Source organism: Odocoileus virginianus, chromosome 25 (assembly GCF_023699985.2).
Source record: "Odocoileus virginianus isolate 20LAN1187 ecotype Illinois chromosome 25, Ovbor_1.2, whole genome shotgun sequence".
NCBI lineage: Eukaryota > Metazoa > Chordata > Mammalia > Artiodactyla > Cervidae > Odocoileus > Odocoileus virginianus.
The window spans coordinates 31,920,254-31,932,025 of record NC_069698.1 but is presented as its reverse complement, the minus strand read 5'-3'; the positions used below and the strand labels follow the sequence as shown (position 1 = coordinate 31,932,025).

The 11,772-nt window shown below is 36.5% G+C and overlaps 1 protein-coding gene across 1 annotated transcript in view; it reads left to right on the top strand.

Annotated features, from left to right (window-relative positions):
* Positions 1 to 2,864: 2,864 nt before the first annotated feature.
* Positions 2,865 to 11,772, top strand: part of NRIP1 (nuclear receptor interacting protein 1) — a 49,330-nt gene continuing 40,422 nt past the window's right edge. The window contains exon 1 of the mRNA XM_020907497.2: positions 2,865 to 2,985. The gene's annotated coding sequence lies outside the window, so the exon portion shown is untranslated. The remainder of the gene's footprint in view (positions 2,986 to 11,772) is intronic.

Genomic DNA, 11,772 nt, shown 5'->3' with positions numbered 1-11,772 from the left:
GAACTTTATGTACCATTACCAAGTATTTTGCACTATCTGAATTGAGATTATGGGAAGTGAATAGTATTAGGAAAAAGTCCGGAATTATGTTCCAGAGAACTATCAAGGCCTTGTTTTGTTTGCAAGTAAAATATAACAAGGTTAGAATTCCGCTTTTAAGTTCTTACTAGTTTTGTAATTTGGGGTAACTTAAACTCAGTTTCCTCATCTATAAAATGAGGATTATAATCATCATCTCATAGGGTTGTATATAAAGAGTTTAGTGCAGTACTTGATGCATAGTAACTGCCGAGTAATGAGAGCTATCTTACCTTCTGTTGAGTCTCTCATAGTCCTGGGAGCGCTGGTGAGAGTGGTAGCAAAGCCTCTGAAGATGTTTACTTTTACTCTTGTCAAGAATTGGTCATATTCCTCAGTGAATATGGCTGTTTCGAGACTATTTCTTGTCTGCCCATGCGCCAAAAAAGATGTGGCCCAAAAGGTGGTATTCTAAAGTAAATTTAAGTTAGACCTTTGTCATTAACTTATAGTTACTATACTCAGAAATATAGTTGTAATTACTTTCTTTTCCAACCTGAAAGATAATACAGTTTTTTTTTCTTTTTCAAGGGAAAAAAAAGAAATGCAACTAAAAATTGAAGAGTTATAACATTGACAAGGGGCAGGATAGAGTTGTCTTGGGTGTAGCTTCTGAGTTGGTGGACTGGGAATTCAGGGAATTTGGAAGGCCTCTAGCATATTCTAGTAGGAGTACTAAATTGATTGTAAATATGGTTAAAGTTCAAGTATAAAGCACTGCCTTATAAATTATCAGAAGTGATTATTTCTGACTCTCTCAGAATTCCTATCAGAATTTATACTCAAGGCCTAATTTGAGTCCAGGATCTATCATTTGGGGCATGGCACTTAACCAGCCCTGCCCTGCACACTGTTTCTCCTCCGTAAAATGGGATAAGGCCTCCCCTACTTGTTTCACTGAGTTAGGAATATTCAATGAGGTCATATCCATGAAAGTGCTTTGTAACTGGCGTGACACCCGTTCATCCTGTCAGACCTGCCCTTTTCTCACTCTTGTTTGGTAGGTCACTGGTGAGGGTGACATGATAACCCAGAAATCTGTACTGTACACTGCCTCCTACGAGTGTTTGCTTTATACACATACAAGGGATTAGACAGTGGTAGACTGCTGATACTTCATCCTTTAACTTGTTTTATCTATTATAAAAGTAATACACTTTCACTGTGAAGAAACTAAAAAATACAGATAAGGAAAAAGAAAAAATAGAAGTAACCTGTACCTGGAAGAAGAATTACTATATTTATTTTTGTGTAATTTTAAAACAAAAATTCAGTTACACAGAACATAATGTTTCCTGTTTTATCACTTAATATATAATATTGTATATTATTCCCTGAAACTTAATTCCCTTATATAATATTTTAGTGGCTATGTAGTGTGTAATGACATGCTTATGGCTAAGTATGTGTACATATCCTCTTTTTTTTTTTTTTCTCATTAGGAAAAATTCTATACTTGGAATTGCTCCATCAAGGGGCATACAGCATTTTAAGATGTACAAGTTTTTAGCTTCATTGAAATGTAATTGACAGAAAATAAACTGCATGTTTCAGTTCAGTTAGGTCAGTCGCTCAGTCAGGTCCGACTCTTTGCGACCCCATGAATTGCAGCATGCCAGGCCTCCCTGTCCATCACCAGCTCCTGGAGTTTACTCAAACTCATGCCCATCGAGTCGATGATGCCATCCAGACATCTCATCCTCTGTTGTCGCCTTCTCCTCCTGCCCCCAATCCCTCCCAGCATCAGGGGCTTTTCCAATGAGTCAGCTCTTCTTATGAGGTGGCCAAAGTATTGGAGTTTCAGCTTCAGTATCAGTTCTTCCAATGAACACTCAGGACTGATCTCCTTTAGGATGGACTGGTTGAATCTCCTTGCAGTCCAAGGGACTCTCAAGAGTCCTCTCCAACACCACAGTTCACATATGTGTACCCCCATTAAATCAGCACCACAGTTAAGATCATGCTGTTTTGTAATCCCATCTTCTTATAACTTTTCACAGCTATTCCCAGGCAACCACTGATCTGTTTATTCTCCCTTTTGATTAATTTGCATTTACTACATTTTTATGCTTATAGAATCACACACTATGTATTCCTTTTTGTCTGGGTTCTTATACTCAGCAGTTATTTTGAAATTCATTAGTGTTGTTTATATCAACAGTATATCATTTTTTGTTGTTGAGTGCTGAGTAGTAGATGTTCCATTGTATGGATATACCATAATTCATTCACTATTGATGGGAATTTTTTGTTTCCAGTTTTTGGCTATTAAAAATAAAATTGCTTTGGACATTGGTGTAGAAGTCTTTCTATATATGTAAAATATTTGATATTTATTACCAAATTTTTTTCTGGGAAGGTTACATAGGTAATATATTGAAACGACAAAGCTTAATATGAAACTAGCAATTTTTTTTTTCTTTTTAAGAAACTTTGGAAATATATCTTTGGGAGGATTTAGAATTTTTAGATGAAACTTTATTGGATTAATTTGATAGAAATTTGAAATTAACAGGTTACTAAGTGCTTCTTCTCAACTATGAACCTTTTTCACAGTGTGTTTTCTTGAATCATCTACTTGTATCAAGTAAAGTGTAGTCTAAGAAGCAAAAATCTGTTGCTTGCCTTTAGTGGTAAATTAGTTTCATAAACAACTCATATTTCTATGTGAAACGACTCTATTGAACAAGAAAAGATAGTAAGAAAGTTTACAGAACTTCACAAAAGATACTGCAGAATCTGGTTTGGAATAGATGCCAAACTCTTTTTTTCCTCTTCCTAAGATACTCACTAGATAGAAGGAGGAGCGGGAATCTGAAGACTCCAAATGACATCAGAGTTACTTTTCAGCAGCCTTCTCAATTTCCTTTCTCAGAAAGCAGAGACTCCCAGCCTTGCAGATGGACGGTGAGAATGTTTTTCCTGAGATCTTAAGCTTAATCATTGTGACTTCAGTATATTTCAGACAGTCTTTTCTTGGTTATAAATGAGCTTATAATTACCAGATTTGTACTTTGTGCTTTATCTGTGCAAATAACTTTATTATGCAGTGTGTGTGTATGTGTGTTTTTAATTGAGTAGGATATGATCTTATAACTAAGGAACTTACAGGGAAAGAATAAATATAGGTAAATAAGTATCATCAAACAATAGGAAGAGGTTAAATGCCATAAGAAAGACACAGACAACATTCTTGAGAATTCAGAGGTGTAGATTACTTCTGGAGAGAGTGATTGAGATGCTTAACAGAAGAACAGCATTTATGTTAATGATGCTTTTGTTTTCTTACCAGAAAAAAACAAAAATTATTTGCTTTTTTAAACCCCAAACCAGGGAGAATGGACAGTTAATATAAATAGCAATCTGATTTCAGATAAAACGTTAATTATCATTTGGAGGAAAAATAGAAGTTTGGTTTTTGTGGGTTTATTATAGTATAAGTCAGTGATTACTTTTTGAATTATATAAAATGGTTACCTCTTCCAAGGCAGATAGTAGTATTTTAGCATTTCTGAGAAGTGATTTAAATATCTGATTAAATTATCATGAGTAGATGGGCAGTGCTGCAGAAAGATAAGTGAGTGGTTAATTCTACTTGGACTTACCTTCTTGTTTTCTAGTATAGCTACAACCTAAATGAATTTGTCATGTCTTAAGTTCTCGGACCTTATGCTGCTTATACATGGACAGAAGAACTAGAAGTAAGCAGGGAAAAGGCACAGTGACTGATTATTGTGGTCATAATTAGTTGTGAAGAGTTCAGCTAACTGAAAACTCTGTTTTGGAAGAGAAATAGATTATCCTAAATTCATGGCGTTTTATGGACCCTGATGTTTCAGTAGGGGGATGGCAACTTTGAGCCAGATTTGTTCTCTACCTGTAGGCATCATATGGTTGGCACAGTGATAATACTAACTCCCTTTTCTTCACTCTTCTAATTATGTTCAGAAAATCTAGTGATGAGGTTTTTCTTTCAATTATTCTACTTCTTTTTTATTTTAATTACAGTGTGTGTTCTTTCTTGTAATTTAGGCAAGGAAATCTTTAAAACATTATACTTATTAAACAAAAACACTATAAAATTATTAGTGGTTATTGGTTGCTAGTCATTTATTCACATATTCACTTATCTTTTTCCTCAACCTAACTTTTATTTATAAATATTAAAAGTTCTTTTACTCAAGTATAATTATGTGTTGATATCTGTTTGATAGTCTGAAATCTGCTCTTATATTTGTTGAAACATTGTTGATATTAAATCCTAATTCTTGACTTTTAATTTTGTTAAAATGAAAATTCTAACAATTAATATTCTTGTGACCATCAAGATATAATTATGTCTTGTTTGTTGCTCTTAATTTATCACCACCTTTGTTTTGTGGTAAGCTCCAACCACTTTTGGCAGTTGGTAAATAAATAGTTATAGCCAGATGGTAAACATACATAGCCAATAAATTGGCCTTGAAAAATGACCAAATTTAGGTCTTTATTCCAGATAGGAGATAGATTATTTAGAATACACGGTGAACAACTTTCAAAGCAATTAAATTTGAATTATTAGTGACTATCTCTGTCATTTATATATGTTTTTAAATATTTAAGATTTTAAAAGTGAATACGTTAAGTGTATTGTTTCTGTAGTATGTCTTGTTGAACAGTTTTTCCTTTTGAATGAGGAACTCATGGCCAAATAAGTTTGGGAGAAGTTGAATCATATTATAAAATACCTATTCACCAGGCCATCCATTAGCCAGTGGACTATCAGTCTCCAATAGGAAAATCTTGAATATTATCTAGTATATGACAGAATGGATTGAAGACCCTGAGCTAATGTATTAATGTTTCATAAGGTTTTACTATGGTTTGTAATACAGCTCCACTTTGAAACCAGTTATATTTTTAAGTATAGTAATATCCTGAGTAAGAAGTCAAAGAGGATGATTAGGAAAAAAGGAAAAGTATTTAATTAATAATATTGTAAAACATATGAAACATGAGTGTTTATATAGCTTCTTAATGTCTTAGACGAAGATTTCACCCTTTATTGTATTTTAAAGGGCTCCATGTATTTTCTGTGCTCTGTTCATCTTAGTGTGTAACATATATAAGCTAATTTTGATAAATATTGATAATATAAAAGTTAATATCTTGGGTAGAAGTGGATTATTGGCCATAACTCAGTTTAGCTTAAAACACTTGAATATACTCATTTTCTAAGTGGAGTTTTATTGTTATATCTCATGATTTCTCATTGGGAAGCATGCTTTTTTGTACATTATTTTTTTCCTAGTTTTATTAAATTGTTGATGACTGTTTCAACAAATGTCTAAAGTGTTAAAAACTTTTTTGTCATATATAAAGTATCTATATGAAGAAACAAAAATGTGGGCCAGTAATTTAGCTGATTCTAACAGTTTGGGTTACCAGATTGGAAGTGAGGCTAATTGTCAACATGGGAAATCTTCCCTGAGCTTTATAAAGCTTTATATAACTTTATATAACTCCTTAAAGTAAGATTTTTAAGAAATAATGCTTTTAAAAAATATTTCAACTTCTACACAAAGGTTTCTGTGAGAAACGTTTTTGCTTGCTATCGGTGAAATCAAGATCAGCCCAGAATCTGGGTGAGTGATTGGGACTGATTGAATTCATTGCCATAAACTAACCTGGCTATCTCACTTACACTTCCCTGGCTTCATGGATGACCTGGGCAAGAAAATTTGGACATTCCGCTCAAATAAGCCACTGTTAGTTCCCAACGTAGCTTCCACCCAATCGTTAGTCTCCTTTCCCATGGAAACATGGTTCAGAGTTCTTTTCTCATCTGGAGCTCCTGTGCTGCTAAGCCTCCATACTGATGTCTTTGCTCCGGTCTCTCACAGGTGCTAGATCTTGCCAAGACTCCACTCTGCTGTGTTACTTCTTGGATCAAAATAATTCAGTTATGCCAGTAGCAAAATGACCATAAAAAAAAATATCAAGACTTTCTTCAATCAATCCTGATTTACCATTACAGTGGGAAACAGTCATATAATTAACGTTTTTCTGAATTTGATGTCTATAAAAATTGATTTTCCGTAAGTTTTTTTTTTACTTAATACTTTAGTGGATATCACTAACATTATTTTAGGAGGAAAATTCCCACTATACTGAGCCTCTGTGTCAACTAAGGTTTTTTCCCCTCTACCATGAAATGTTTCAAATGAATTAATTAAAATAATTTTAAAATGTATTGATTTAAGTGTCAGTTCACTTTCTCTTCTTACACAGATCCTGGTTTTTTTTTAAATTAGCTATGTTGAATCTAATATTTTCCTTGATTCTCTGGTACATTTTGCCCTTCAACCATGTGGCCTGTGGTTTGCATATCTGAAATTGGTGTGATTCTGACAGTAGAGCTTATTATGTACTTTATCTAGATAATTAGAATTTCTCCATTCTAGATTAGAGCTATGCTAGTAATTTTCAAACCCTTTTTATTTTCTTTTTTGCATTTACTTTTAGAGAAATTGTTGATAATTCAATCTGTGCAAGCTTCTGCATGCTAAGTCACTCAGTCGTTGTCTGACTCTGTGTGACCCCATAGACTGTAGCCCGCCAGGCTCCTCTGTGCATGGGATTCTCCAGGCCAGAATACTAGAATGGATTGCCATGCCCTTCTCCAAGGGGTCTTCCCGACCCAGGGATTGAACCCATGTCTCTTATGGTTCCTGCATTGGCAGGTGGTTTCTTTACCACTAGCGCCATCTGGGAAGTCATGCAAGCTTCTAGCTTGAAGCTTTTATTTCCTGCTATTGCTACCCTTCATCCCCACCATCCTGCAGCCTGTGTGCTAAGCTTCTCAAAATATTTGTGGTGGAGTACTAGTTTTTGTTTGGTTGTTTTCACTTCATTATGTTAGTAGCTTACTTTTACTGTGCTTTTCAAAAGCTTCTGTCTAAGGCATCCAAATCTTTGATCATTAAATTCAAAAGACAGCAAATTACTTTGTCAAATTGTATGAAAATTTAGATCCCCTGGAGGAGGAAATGGCAACCCACTCCAGTATTCTTGCCTCAAAAATTCCAAGGCCAGCGAAGCCTGGCATGCAGTAGTCCATGGGGCCGCAAAGAGCTGGGCATGACTGAGCAACTGAGCACAGAATTACTTGTAATTTTTGTTCTTTAAGTGAATTGCCTAGTTTCTGGAACACACTGTACTGTTCTGCCACCCTGCTCAGATGATGCTCCTCCCACTTTTAGGATGCTTTTAGCTTCTTTTCTAATTGGCAAAGCATTGCTTGTGTTAGAGTCAATTTGCATACCACCTCTGTGGAGTGTCTTCACTAAGAAAAGTGTTGCCTGCCTTTTCATCCCATCTCCTTCCCAAGAATTTGCCCTTCCATGCTTTTTACACTTTGTTCATGCCTTCTCTTATAGTAGTATTTCATTATGTCACTGATTATATTTTTTTCAGTATGTCCAATATTGTAGATCTACTAAAGGCTGGTCTATCACTTAGTTACTCTTCTATCTTCAGCTCTCAACATAGCAGCTTCTTTATAAATATATGTGGAGTCATTGCTTCTTGTAAATTCAGAATAGCAGTGACTATCCCAAGATGGGAGATATTTCATATCCCCTGTAATCTTTTTAAAAGGTCATCCTTTTATTTTTCCCTTAGTGTTTTGGAAGCATTTCTGCACAGAGAACAGTGTTTATCAGTCACAGTTATAACGTAAATTCTTGAAAATTAGAAAGTAGAGATTTCATCTGAAGATTAAAACCCAAGATTGTGCTTCTCAAGAAGTTTCTTTGCTTTAGTAAAGCAGCAGCAGTTTTCAAACTTCTTGCCTCAGGACCCTTTTGTGCTCTTAAAATATTGAGGGACCCCAGAGAGTTTCTGTTTAGAGGGTCATATCAACCAGTATTTACCATATTAGAAATTTTAAACTGAGAAAAATTTTAAAACACAGGATTACACAAGTATGCATTTCAGGAGTCGTCAACAGAGTGCTATACATCCCGTAGCCCTAGGCAACTCTATTGTAGACTTAGAAAGAGACAAGAAGGCAGATAGCAGTTTGGTGTTAGAAAGTAGTGTTGACTTCATGTGCCTCCTGAATGGATCATGCATGGGTTGCCTCGGAGTCCCTGGACCACACTCTGGGAACTGCCACTTTATAAGAATTCACTTTAGTTGCCAACAGAATATTCTGTATTTTTTATTTTGATCATATTGTAACCTAGCTTTTGTGTTTATAGATTAATAAATTGTTGGGTTTTTTTTTTTTTTTTAAGTATCTGCAAGGTCTATCATGTTACCCACTCTTCTATTAATGTCTAGACATAGAATGTGCTGGAGCTTATTACCAGTGTTGGCTTGGCAGCTGTAAGAAGGAGCTGCTTACTCAAGGAGAAGTCATTTTATTTGTGGATACTCAGTAAGGTCATTCCTAGTTATGCCCTGTCAGTACCCTGGCTTTTACGTGCTAGCCCTTTTTATGACTAATGAACTACCAAATACTTCTGATGTGATGATTCTCCTTACTCCAGAGGGCTTGGAGGTTTGGTCATTTTCCTATTTCACAAAGTAAAGTTTATCTCATTTTCAGTGGAGTGGGAAGTCTTCCCTTCGAGACCTTTCCTTCTTCTCTCCTTTGTGTGACCTTCCCCTCCACTTGCCTCAACATGATCCCCGATGCTGGCTCTCCTTTCCTGGGCGTACAGGAGCTCTCTGGCAGATAGTGACTTGGCCCTAGAGACTCCTGTTCTTTGTCACTCTCTACCCTCTTACCTTGGCTGATACTCTGTTAAATTCTTTCTGAGGTCTTAGCGGGACAGCCAGTCTCCTGGAGTATTTGACGACTCCCTTCAAATTAAAAGGGGACTGGGTCTTCCGGGAGAGTCCTGGGCATGCATTGTATATACCTGTCAGCCGCGCGGGAGCACCAAGATGGCGGCTCGTTCAGACTCCCGTTCGTTCACTGACAGCTCCTTCCTGTTTACTCATCACTCTTTTTATTGTGCGTTGGTATCATCCTGTGAGCTGTAATTTGGGGCTTTATCTTTATGAGTGACAAACTGGAAGCACAAAGCTGATAGAATGTTGGGGACTTTTTATTTTTTAATTCTGTGTCCTAAACATAGTAAGCAGTCAGTAAACGTCTGCTAAGTTAATTTTATTTTCATTAGTGTTGATGAAACTCTGAGCTCCAGCAATGACTTTATGGTTTAAGCCAGGCCTCTCTCCCTTATTTGGAGAAGGAAACGGCAACCCCCTCCAGGATTCTTGCCTGGGAAATCCATGGACAGGGGAGGGAGCCTGGCAGGCTACAGTCCATAGGGTCACAAAGAGTCAGACATGACTGAGTGACTGACCATGCACATCTCTCCCTTGTAGGCAAGGGAACTCTGCCATCACACTCTTCTGAAAAAGTACATGTTGCTGCCTTATAAGCAAAATCCTTACCTGATACTTAGTGAGGATTGCTATTTGAAATATACAAACTTCAAATCTCCAAGAGAATCTGATTCTGACTCTTTGTTAAATACCTTTAGTTTCCTTGTAAATTCATACATCATATTGCCACGTATTCTACAAACCTCATGATTTGTAGATTATTTTCCTTTTTTACTTAATGAACTTGTATTAAAAATACCCTATTTTGTAACACTGTTTATGTTAGATAAATTGCCATCCAAATATTTAAACCAGGTTTCATTGTTTTTCAGAGTTGTCTTTTTCTTTAACTCTCCTGCTCCTGCCTTATTTTGACTTTCTTCTCTGGACTAATCTGTCTCAATTTCTTTCCCCTCCAAGCCATCAGCAGCTCTACAACTCTTTGTTTTTGTTTTTGTGTTCTAACATTCGTTTAGTCACACCATTGCCTGTAAACCTCCTACTGCTCACCAGATAAATGCCAACTCCTTGACATGACCTTGATTCAGAGTCCTTGGTCCCAATTGTGTTTTCAGCCTAATCTCTAGTCACATTGGACCACTGCTTCCTGTATCCCACTAAACAGTTCCCTGCCTTGGAGTGCTGTTTTTGAACCTAGAGTGACTGCCGTTCTCTTTGCCTCCTCATATTTTTAACCATCATTGATCACCACCTTGGGCATAGCACCACCCACTTTGTTCTACTGGACTTCTTACAAACCTCAGCCTTAGCATTTAGCACATATAGGCTGTCTCCTTTGGCATAGTGACTAAAGAAAACTTCACATGTACTGTTCACTCTCATGTTATATACTTACTAAGTATACTTTACCCTTTTCCTGCCCCATTTGGGAAACTGTATCTCAGTGGTCCCCAACCTTTCTGGCATCAAGGACGGGTTTCATGGAAGACAGTTTTTCCACAGACTGGCAGAAGCGGCGGGGGATGGTTTCAGAAGATTCAAACACATAACATTTATCATGCACTTTATTTCTATTATTATTACATTGTGATATATATTGAAATAATTATACAACTCACCATAATGCAGAATTAATGGAAGCCCTGAGTTTGTTCTCCTGCAACTAGGTGGTCCCATCTTAGGGAAATGGGAGAGCGATGGGGAGCAGCTGTAAAAACAGATGAAGGTTCACTCACTTGTCTGTTGCTGACCTCCTGCAATTAGGCCTGGTTCCTAACAGGCCACTGAGTGATATTGGTCCATCCCCTGGGTGTTGGGGACCCCTGGTACATCCACATTCAAGTGAGTTAGTTTGGTTGCCACTCAGCATAAACTTGAACTCAAGCCTATTTTTTCAGACAGGTATAATTTGCAATAACGCAGGAGGAGAAGGGGACAACAGAGGATGAGATGGTTGGATGGCATCACTTACTCGATGGACATGGGTTTGGGTGGACTCCGGGAGTTGGTGATGGGCAGGGAGTCCTGGCGTGCTGCGGTTCATGGGGTCACAAAGAGTCGGACACGACTGAGCAACTGAACTGAACTGAACTGATTGGACCTTAATACATTTTATACCTTATACTAAATACTCTTTACAACTAATTATGGCATATCTTACATATGATGAGAAACTGACATGTCACAGGTTATGCTGATTTTGGATTATTGCATTTTAAGTATTATAGCTCTTTTTTCACGTAGATTATTTCCTGAGAGCTGTAGCTACTAAATTAAATTTTAAGGGTACTGCGGAGAAGACGCACACCCTCTGCTGGCATTAATACCTTCTTTTTTGGCCTACTTTGGGAATACTTTAACATTACAATAAAAAAGATGTCTTGCTGATTTATAACAAGGCTGAGACTGCCTTATCTTATGTAAAACACTATTCTGATATTTTCCCCCTCTTACCAGTGTATTCATCATGTTAGGAATAAGAACTTTAATAAACATATCATGCAATTTTTTAACTTATTTTAATTTTAGTAAGCTGTATGCAACATGCATGAAGTTTATGACTTAACCAGCTAAAAGCTCATTCTTTAAAAATAAATTGAAATTGAGAGATTAATGTCAATGAAAATACTTCTTTAGTCTTAATGTATCACTTGCAGCAACTCTAAAATATAAACAAATAGAATTTAAGTTTTATATGCTCTACACTACAATATGATCTAGAAAAAAAAAAATCCCACCCAAAATCTTTGATCGCAATGGGAGGGTTTCGTTTTAAGGACTAATAGCTGCCTCATCCTTTGTGATTGCTTGCTTCCATAATTTGTTATGAAGAAAGGCTTCTAGGTAAACTGT